The sequence below is a fragment of the Thamnophis sirtalis genome, unplaced genomic scaffold (genome assembly GCF_051295495.1).
Source record: "Thamnophis sirtalis isolate CommonGarterSnake01/CBP01778 unplaced genomic scaffold, rThaSir2_p1.2 scaffold_2, whole genome shotgun sequence".
Taxonomy (NCBI): domain Eukaryota; kingdom Metazoa; phylum Chordata; class Lepidosauria; order Squamata; family Natricidae; genus Thamnophis; species Thamnophis sirtalis.
This window is the reverse complement of record NW_028261382.1, coordinates 12319449-12327797: the sequence shown is the minus strand read 5'-3', so window position 1 is coordinate 12327797 and position 8349 is coordinate 12319449. Positions and strand designations below refer to the sequence as shown.

Genomic DNA, 8349 nt, shown 5'->3' with positions numbered 1-8349 from the left:
AGGGGTACGGGAAGAGTTTGGTGGGGGTACGTGTTGTATCCGGTTTTAACAGAAAAAGTCCTGAAATACATCTTGCCTTTTCCAACTTCATATTTATGCGAAGTTGCTTTTTCTGCATTTGTAGACATTAAGTCGAAAAAAAGGAACAGACTACTGGACGTGGAACCGCATCTCAGATTAAAATTAACAACCAGGGAGCCAAATTATGATGATCTGTCATCTCAACATAAACAATTTCATCCTTCTCATTGAATCAAATAAATGTTCTTTATAATATAACTTTCGTTTATTTTGCGTATGTACCAAAAAAAAAAGAAAAAATAAATATATTTTGATTTTTATTAAAGCATATGTTTTTTATGAGGGGTACTCAGCGTTACGAAAATTATAGAAGGGGTACACATATGTCAAAAGTTTGGGAAACACTGGTTTTCACGATTGTGTGACACAAGCCACTATAGTTAAGTTAAAAATCTATATAATCAGACATGCATTTAAAGCCTGTATAGTAGACATTGATAATTCCCTAGGGTTATTCAAAAGAAAGCCCGTTTGCTTGGGCTCATATACTAAGCAAACAATATGTTTGCTTTACTTTGTCATATTCTGTGTATTCAGCCAACTATATTTAATGGAATTTAATAGGGGTTTTTTTCCCCTCCAAGAGTCATTTGTAATAATTTTGATTGGTAAAAGTTACTCCTTATTCCCTTAGAGCCCACATAAACCCTAATGGAATTATGAAATTTTGTCTTTGCAAGGCTTGGACAACCAAATGCCAATTCTGATGAGTTTTAATGGGGAATTAGACAAATAGCATGGAGAATAATAATCATGAACTATTTGATCCTTATGATTTGCTTAAGGTCTGTGCAAGTCAGGTTAAATCCAATATGAATCGTCGGTTCAAGAAATTAATCCAATACGTACATTCAAATTGGATCCTCAAATGGGATTAATTCATCATCGCCCAGAAGTCACCTTATGGACAGCATAAAAATGTAATAAAATAAAATTCAATGGGAGAAAACCATTCCTGAACATGCGCAAGAATTTATGACTCATCGGGATTCATTTAAAACATCAAATTTGACCCTTCCCTTCTCCTGACTGAATACGTTCACAGACTTCATTTCTATGGCTAATTTTGTTTTCAGCCTTTCCCAGAAGAGAAGAATCTAACACATTATGGCATCTTAAAGATTGTCATATTTATGATGCCACACAGGCTGTGGTCTGGGAAAGCAGGTGATGATTTCGGTCGTGATGATTCGGTCGTGCAGAATGAGAGACAGGCAACCCTTAAATGATGTTCATTGGGAATCACACGTGGGACAATGTTATGCCCTGGTTGTGTGTTTCTTTTGTATTTCTTGTGTGTTTCACCATTGAACTAAGATATGGGTAGGCACTAACCCAACAGAACTCTAGAATATCAAAGTTGGAAGGGGCCTTGGAGGTCTTCCAATCCAACCCCCTGCTCAAGCAGGAGGCCCTATGCCATTCCAGGCTGTCCAATTTCTTCTTAAAAGCCTCCAGTGATGAAGCACTGAAAACTTCTGAAGGCACGTGCCATTCCACTGGTTAATTGTTCTCACTGTCAGGAAATTCCTCCTTAGTTCTAGATTGCTTCTCACCCTGGTTAGCTCCCATTCATTGCTTCTCGTTTTGCCTTCTGGGGCTTTGGAAAGTAAGTTGACCCCCTCTTCTTTGTGGCAGCCCCTCAAGGAGTGGAACACTGCTGTCATGTCACCCCTGGTCCTTCTTTTTATTCTACACGATTCTAAATTGTTCAGTTTCAGAGAATAAGTGGGTTGTTGCCTCCAGGGGGTCTAGGAATTCAGCTCCTATCCGCACACCTAGCATCAATATTTAGACAAGAATAAGGTGTCAGGATTCCAAGTAACACCCCTAACAAAAGGAAACTCTGGGGCTTGGATTTCCTCAAAGGTATCTTTTATTAGAGATGTCATATTGGCACATCTGGGGAAACCCGAGGTGCCAATATGATGGCTTCCAGCATTTTCCCACCCAAAGGAAAGTCCAGGTTCTTGCCCGGCACCCATATGTCCATCACATGTGCCAATTACAGCACCGTCCCAACTGGAGATTCCTCCCAGACCCAGCCTCCCAGGTGCAGGGCACGTTAGCCTTGGCTTTCTGAGAAAGCATTGTTACTATGACTATATATCACCCTTGCTCCATACAATCCCCCATTCCAGTTTTCCACACTAGGAAACAGGCCCGAAGGCCCAACAACCAAAATGGCTTCCAAGCCTGACAGAAGGCTCGGTCCTACTATGGTTTCAATTAGACTGTGGATCCAGTACGTTGTCTTTAAAACGTTCTTGCTTTAAAACAATGTCACTTAGGATACTGGTGGTATCAAGGCCTTCTTTGCACACAGCTTTTGTGTATTATGGTGTTAATGAAAAGGAGATCATAACATTTCACAGAAAAGAACTACATGTAAAGAGGGTTACTATCTGGGGGAATGCACAGGTTGTTTCCAAGGCTTACGTCCCAACGAATGGTTGTGAAGCATTTCTAGCAGTCTAAACCGATCCAGGAATTCTAAGCTGCAATATTATATCCACTTACCTGGAATAAATCCCCGCTGAATATAATATGATGTATATCTAAGCACACATAGGATTTGAAAGCCTTTTGCTCTTAGCAAAGTTTTGGGCTTCCTGTATTTTTACTTTTAACTCGGTTCCCTGTAGATTTGGGCTTCGTAGCTCTCTTGGATGTGTATTTGTTTTGAAATAAAAATCACTGTTTGATTTTACATCGTTTTCTCGCTGTCATTGGCTTCTTTGGATACCTCCGTTTGGAATGGGGAACTAGATTTATTCTATCGGTCACTGATACTTGGTTCTTCAGCTTAAAAAGTTGCCAGGAGAATTTACCAATCAAAAAAACCAAAGTCTCTTTCCTTGGGGTTATAAACTAAAAATGTGAGCCAGAGAAAGACAAGAAAACTCTTCATTTTAAAGTCAACTCTAGCTTGCTTTCCTCTATATTCTGTAGCACTTTGCCACTCCACTTCATCAAAGCTTCCAGATAAGACCAAACCACATATTTTTAAAAAGCAATAGATGCAAATAAATTCTTACTGGCAACAACTAACATTTGTTGCGAGGAATCAGAATTGTCTCCGTGATTTTTAAAGGGTCTATGAATACTAAGAAATATACATGTTTGGAGGAAGATGGTGAAAATGATGATAATGAATAGGATAGGATAGGATAGGATAGGATAGGATAGGATAGGATAGGATAGGATAGAACAGAACAGAACAGAATTGAATAAGGAAGAGAATAGAATTCTTTATAGGCCAAGTGTGATTGAACACACAAGGAATTTGTCTTTGGTGCATATGCTCTCAGTGTACATAAAATAAAAGATACATTCGTTAAGAATCACAAGGTACAACACTTAATGATAGTCATAGGATACAAATAAGCAATCAGGAAACAATATCAATATAAATCGTAAGGATACAAGCAACAAACGATGAGAAGATTAAGAGTAATAGTAATGCAGACTTAGTAAATAGTTTGACAGTGTTGAGGGAATTTGTTGTTAAGCAGAGTTGGGAAAAACTGTCCTTGTGTCTAGTTGTTCTGGTGTGCAGAGCTCTATAGCATCGTTTTGAGAGTAGGAGTTGAAACAATTTATGTCCAGGATGCAAGGGGTGTGTAAAATATTCTCACAGCCCTTTTTTTGACTCGTGCAGTATATAGGTCCTCAATAATAAAGCCTTTCCCTGTTTTCACAATCTTTGCTGTTCATTTTAGTCTCTAACTAAAATTTTAGTCTCGGATGAAAATAAAATTAGTTGGGGTTTTGTTTTCGTTTCTTTGGCAACATTTTTGGCCCCCACCAAAAGAAATGTGCCACCAATGCCAGACTTCGGAGTCAAGATCCAGATCCTATTCAGCCAGATGAGCAGAAGGTCAGCCCAACAGAGCAATTGCTGACCTCAGTCCCTTTTTTACATAACGTCCTATCATTCGGGGCAACAACGGGCACACGACTGGGAAAACAGGAGTCTTAAAATTACAAAACCGCTTCTTTCCTTTAAACGGTAGCACAAATTCAGAAGATTCTCAATGGCTTTGCGGTGGCCCCAGACTGTGGAAACCTTCGGTGTTGGGCTGAGAGATTCCTGCAGCTTCAAGCTGAGTGAGCAATTAGATCAATTCTACTTCCTCTATTCTATGCATGTGGGAGAGAAACGCATTCACTTTGTAGTGGACATGCAGAAGCCAGCTCTTTCCTCGAGACTGGTATATTGTGACTGCTGACAATCTGGCAACTGTGTTTGTGGACCACAATGTCTAGCTGTTCTCCCTCCGTGCTGTCAGCCTGTATACATTGGCAGGTTAATGTGAATTGAATGGCGAGTGTGCATAAATACGGGCCCATTGTCTGCATTCACCACAAGGGGATGGGGAATCTACACATATTAGCAGCCTGAATAGAAGGAGCTGTGTACATTGTCTGGTCAATATGCAAGTGAGGCTGGAGGAGGGTGGGAGGGTTTTCAGACCCTGACTAGGAAAAGACTAGTAAGTCTTAAGAAATACCCTTTCTACAAGGCACCATTTGTTCACTGCATTCTGTCGTGCTCGTAATACGAACACGGGGTTAGCTGTGATGTGAAATGAATGCTGGTGAAAGATAAAAAAAAGAGAATCAGTGTGCGTGCAAGGTTAAGAAAATCAGATAAGAACCTGGGAATTGTTGGGTTGAGTCCTATTCAGTCATGAAGCTTGCAGTCGCCTGCATTAAAGGCCATCACTTGGTCTCAGCTCAACCATCCTCCCAGCTGCTAGAAGAAGAGCAATGACAATAGCACTTATATACCGCTTCAAACTGCTAAGCAGTTTACAGAGTCAGCATCTTGCCCCCAAACAATCTGGGTCCTCATTTTACTGACCTCAGAAGGATGGAAGGCTGAGTCAACATTGAGGCGGTCAGGATCAAACTGCTGGCAGTAGGCACAGTTAACTTGCCCTAGCTATAGCTCTTAGAACTTAGACTTATACACCGCTTCATTGTGCTTTGCATAGCAATATCACTTAGTACTTAGACTTATATACTTATATAGCGCTTCATAGTGCTTTACATAGCAATAGCAATAGCACTTAAACGTATATACCAATTCACAGTACTTTAACCCTCTCTAAGCGGTTTACAGAGTCAGCATATTTTCCCCCAACAATTTGGGTCCGCATTTGACCCACCTCAGAAGGATGGAAGGCTGAGTCAACCTTGAGCCGGTCAGAATCGAACTGCTGGCAGTAGGCACAGTTAGTGTACCATAGCAATATCACTTAGTACTTAGACTTACTTACCGCTTCATAGTGCTTTACATAGCAATATCACTTAGTACTTAGACATATATCGCTTCATAGTGCTTTACATAGCAATATCACTTAGTACTTAGACATATATCGCTTCATAGTGCTTTACATAGCAATTTCACTTAGTACTTAGACTTATATATTGCTTCCTAGTGCTCTACAGCCCTCTCAAAACGGTTTACAGAGTCAGCCTCCTGCCCCCTACAATCTGGGTCCTCATTTTACTCACCTCGGAAGGAGGGAAGACTAAGTCAACCTTGAACCAGTCAGGATCATCCTTGAGCTAGTGAGAATCGAACTCCTGGTGTGATCGGTGAGATAACCCTGCAATACCGCCTTCTAACCATTTTAACAATGGCTCTGTACCTACAGGTGGTCCTTGACATGCGACTACCATTGAGCCCAAAATTTCTGTGGCTAAACAAGACAGTCGTTAAGTGAGTTTCGCCCCTATTTTGCAACCTTTCCTGCCACAGTTGTCATGTGGATCACTGAAGTTGTTAAGTTAGGATCACGGTTGTTCATTGAACCGGCCTTCCCCATTGACTTTGCCTGTCAGAAGGTCGCAGAAAGGGACCACATGACCCCCAGGATACTGTAACCATCATACATATGAGCTGGTGGCTGAGCATCTGAATTTTGATCATGTGACCATAGGGGTGGGGGCGGTGCAACAGTCATTAGTGTGGGAAACGGTTAACTTTTTCCAGGGCCATTGTAACTTTGAATGGTTACTAAATGAATTATTGCCAGTCAAGGACTACCTGTAATTCTACCGCCTGTGGTCAAAGCAGGGCAATTGCAAACCGAGTGGATACATTCATACAACAAGCTAGGCTTGGAAGTTTTGGATTTAAAACAACAACAGCTGAATGTTGATCATTTAGTTCATTTGTTAACTTTTTGTTGTTAGTTGCAAAGTCATGTCCGACCCATCGCGACCCCATGGACAACGTTCTTCCAGGCCTTCCTGTCCTCTACCATCCTCTGGAGTCCATTGAAGCTCAGGCCTACTGCTTCATTGACTCCATCCATCCACCTCCTTCTCTATTGTCCCTTTCTTCTTTTGTCCTCAATCTTTCCCAGCATGAGGCTCTTCTCCAGTGAGTCCTTCCTTCTCATTAGGTGGCCAAAGATTTGGAGTTTCCTCTTCTAAAGAGCCGTCAGGGTTGATCTCCTCTAGGACTGGCCGATGTAATCGCCTTGCAGTCCAAAGGACTCGCAGGAGTCTTCTCCAGCAACAGAGTTCAAAGGCCTCAATTCTTTGGCGCTCAGCCTTCCTTATGGTCCAACCTTCACAGCCATACATTGCAACTGGGGAAATCATAGCCTTAACTATTGCCTCTACAAATTGCTATAAACTCCTGGAAGAGACGTGGGAGAAAAATATAGATAACCGAGAAGTGCTTTATGGAGTTTCTCTGCTCGAACTCCAGGGAACTACAATGACATTTCATTCAACGAAAAGCAGAATGGAAAGTCCCAAAGAAGACACGAGATTGGGTCTTTGTCTAGCTGCATTTGGAACCGAACCACCAACATTTCAGCTTAGCCATAATTGACAGAGCCTATTGTAGGCCTTCCATGGAGTAGTATAGTATAGTATATATCTTTATTACGGTCGAAGACCAGGAATAGACATTACTTTTTTACCATATATTAAAAAGTACTGACATTAAAATATATTTAAAAAGTACTGATATTAAAAGTGGATAATAACATACACGCTCTCAAACTGTTTGGGTCACTCTGCTACTGCAGAGTACTACTGCAATGCGCTCTACATGGGGCATCCCTTAAAGAGCATTCGGAGACTTCAACTTGTCCAGAATGCAGCCGCGCAAGCGATTGTGGGTGTACCTCGATACACCCATGTTATACCTATCCTCCGCGAGCTGCACTGGCTTCCAATTGGTCTCCGGATACGCTTCAAGGTGCTAGTTATTACTTATAAAGCCCTTCATGGTATTGGACCTGGGTACTTGAGAGACCGCCTGCTGCCAATTACCTCCCAAAGACCCATTAGATCGCACAGGGTCGGCCTCCTCCGGGTCCCGTCTACTAGCCAATGCCATCTGGCTACGACCCGGGGGAGGGCCTTCTCTGTCGCAGCTCCGGCCCTTTGGAACGAACTCCCCGCGGAGATTCGGACCCTCGCCTCTCTCCCGGTCTTCCTAAAAGCCGTTAAAACCTGGCTGTGTTGGCAGGCCTGGGGTTGATGAGCTCCTTTCCCCTCTCGACAGACATGGTTGTTGGTTATTTTTAAATACTTGTCTTGTTTTTGTATGTTCCCTTCCCCGTTTGAGTTGTTCGCCGCCCTGAGTCCCCGCAGGGAATAGGGCGGCATATAAATAAAACAAAACTTCAAACTTCAAACTCCCTGGTTTACGTGGGTGAAAAGCCGATAAGTATGGGAGTAAATACAATGGTCCAGAAATTGTTAGAGATATGTCCAAATAATTGGTACAAGATGACAGCTATAATAAGGTAACCAATTTTTTTCTTGTGGACATTGCAGCAACACAGAATTTTGTGTGGTAGACAGGTTTGAGTCCTGAAGGAGAAAGCCTACCAAAAGAACCATCTGCCCTCCCTGGCAATCTCTCTAGTAAGGAGAGAATATATGCAGACCTATAGACTCCAGTCCTCCATGGAGTCAAATGAGATGAAAATCCAGAACCATAAATCGAAGGTTGTGGTCCCCCAGCATTTGACTTCCCAAGAGAACAGACCAGTTAAGATTTCTCCTCTCAGCCACCCACATAATGGAGGCGGGCTATGGGGAAGAAGAAGAAGAAGAGCCCTTTCACATCCAGAAATCTACAGATGAACAAGGACAATGGAGGGGGCGAAAGAAAGCTCATATTGTTCCCTTCAAAAGCCATGCCCAAGGATTCCCCCATGGCCAAGTTCAAGGCAAGGGTTGAAAGATAGGGATGTCGGCTGGGCGAGACGGTGGGAACCTCATGCTAAT

The 8349-nt window shown here is 42.2% G+C and overlaps 1 long non-coding RNA gene across 1 annotated transcript in view; it reads left to right on the top strand.

Moving 5' to 3' along the window:
* The window catches only part of LOC148048470 (uncharacterized), a 71023-nt gene extending 68241 nt beyond the window's left edge, over window positions 1-2782 (top strand). Inside the window, exon 3 of the long non-coding RNA XR_015695426.1 lies at window positions 1-2782. This exon is cut by the window's left edge and continues 491 nt beyond it. This is a non-coding gene — a long non-coding RNA (uncharacterized LOC148048470).
* The last annotated feature ends 5567 nt before the right edge of the window (window positions 2783-8349 follow it).